The sequence below is a fragment of the Sinohyriopsis cumingii genome, chromosome 6, assembly GCF_028554795.1.
Source record: "Sinohyriopsis cumingii isolate HCF-2022 chromosome 6, ASM2855479v2, whole genome shotgun sequence".
Taxonomy (NCBI): Eukaryota; Metazoa; Mollusca; class Bivalvia; order Unionida; family Unionidae; genus Sinohyriopsis; species Sinohyriopsis cumingii.
Genome location: NC_142966.1, coordinates 32960051 through 32962241, shown reverse-complemented (window position 1 = coordinate 32962241; position 2191 = coordinate 32960051). Strand labels below are relative to the sequence as shown.

The 2191-nt window shown below is 34.6% G+C and overlaps 2 non-coding genes across 2 annotated transcripts; both read right to left on the bottom strand.

Moving 5' to 3' along the window:
• Trnaa-agc (transfer RNA alanine (anticodon AGC)) lies at positions 1 to 74 on the bottom strand. The gene has a single exon. It is a non-coding gene; the product is annotated as a tRNA-Ala (tRNA).
• A 688-nt stretch (positions 75 to 762) lies between these two features.
• Positions 763 to 836, bottom strand: Trnat-cgu (transfer RNA threonine (anticodon CGU)). Its single transcript has one exon. It is a non-coding gene; the product is annotated as a tRNA-Thr (tRNA).
• Positions 837 to 2191: the final 1355 nt, after the last annotated feature.

Below are 2191 nucleotides of genomic sequence, written 5' to 3'. Positions count from 1 at the left end.
AGGCTCCAGTGGGATTCGAACCCTCGACCTCCAGTTTGCTAGACTGGCGCTCTAACCAACTGAGCTATGGAGCCGCCTGTATCTACATTTCATAAAGTGTGTATTTGGCTTATGAACTACATGAAAAACTAATTTGCAAACTGTCTCACATAAAAGATATGATGAGTTGAGCTAACCAGGGTAGTATATATATTAAACTGGAGATAAAAGTTCCACTATGTTTACGCTTAACTTTATTTCCTCGTTGAGAATGTACGCAGACAAATGAAGTATGGACACAATAAAAATGTCAGTGTTTGAGGGTATAGTCATAGTGATAACTGCCACATACTAGTTTTTTATTTGGTCGATTCAACTCGTACAAATTCGCACCTCTCGGCTAGACTTCATAAACTGACAGTCTCCTATTAGAAATTCTTTTCCAATGCTGCGAGGGGCTAATCACTATTATCCTTATTACTCGAGACGTTTCGTTGATTGCTAGCTGGTCTACCATTGGCGTTGGAATTTGGGCTAACTGCACGTGCAGCACTGATGCGACTCGAATTCATTGCCAGATATTTTCCTCGTGTGGTGGATAAATCGCCCACGCATATATATAAAAACATGGCACTTATAACTATGCAGGCAGAAGTGAAAACAATATATATATGTATATATATATATATATAAAGTTAACAAATATTGAAAGATCAGTTTTTCTTTTCCCACTATAACCCATAAGAAACGGATACGATTTGATTATTTAAAGTTTAAAAACATTGGCTCCAGAGGGAATCGAACTCTCGACCGCCAGTTTACGAGACTGGCGCTCTAACCAACTGAGCTATGGAGCCATCAATTCCAAAATATCATAAACTGTGCTTTTGACGGTGAAACCACACCACCATATACGTTGCAAACAGTGTATGTCATAGGTAACCATTATCGTTATTCAGCCTTTAATCTATGTTCTGCCCCTAGTAATAAAACACTTGAAAATAATGCCATGTTATCTCAGTATATACTTAAGTATATCACTTAGCACTGATACTTTGACGAATATATTCACTTAACCTTTCATAACAACCACTTCTTAACGTAAACACTCTTTCAGCTCCTAATAATGCTTAAATGAAAATATCCTATGCCGTGATACCACCAATCACTTAGACCTTGCTGTTTAGCTATTCATGTCTCATGAAAAGCTGAAATTGACAACTACCTATATAGTCACAAACTAAGTGAAAACGGTTGCCTAAAGTTATTAAGGAGTAAGCCAATATCACCCTGATGATTCATTTAGTATTTTACAACACTTGTACAAAGGAAGGACACACATTGTAGAATTTTGACGGTATGTACACATATTGATTATTGCAACATTTGTTTGTGTTATAGGATTTTAAATATGCATTGTAAATATTTCTAACATCAATAAGTTACCGTCATTATATTGTAGTATTTACTAATAAGTATTTAATAAACACTGGAAAACCAATATTGTATGCTAGCTAAAATGAATTCAGTTAATGCTGAACAAGTCCAGAACATTTCCAAGCTATTTCAAACAACCTGATCTATATGTCTTAGCACAAATGTCGTCGTCCATTCAAATTATTGCAATCATTGCTGTTAGTGGTGAGTAACTTTACAAATACATGTGCAAGGGTCGTTTAAACAGCATACATTTGAATAAATCCTATTAAAATCATATCTTCAGTGTCCCATGTGACGATCTGACAGCGCCTGAGTATATATCATGTTCTGATGTGTTATGTTTATATTTTGTGTAACTCCTAGTATAGTGTCTTTTATTTGCAATTTTTATTCATGACTGTAAATTGTAGTGATTACCTAAATCTGACATTTTACGTGCATTGGTTGTATTTTAAAATATTAAGGAGCTCAGGATTGAACAGGATCTACAAATAGATGTTTGTATATGTGTTGACAGTTACTAATAATAAAATTGTTAGTAAATATGTTTGCGAGATTCATCCTTTTATAATTGCATGGGACAGATCGGTCATGTGGTATCCTTGAAGAATTTAGTAAATTTTTAGTTAGGTCACATGAATAGGTATTTTGAAATATTAGATTGAGTAGTAAGATATGTCACTTAGGGTACATACTGACATATAGTCGTAATAAAGTGAGAACTGACCAATCAGATTCATTCTTACCTGAGAGTCATTCTTATTTCTTGTGT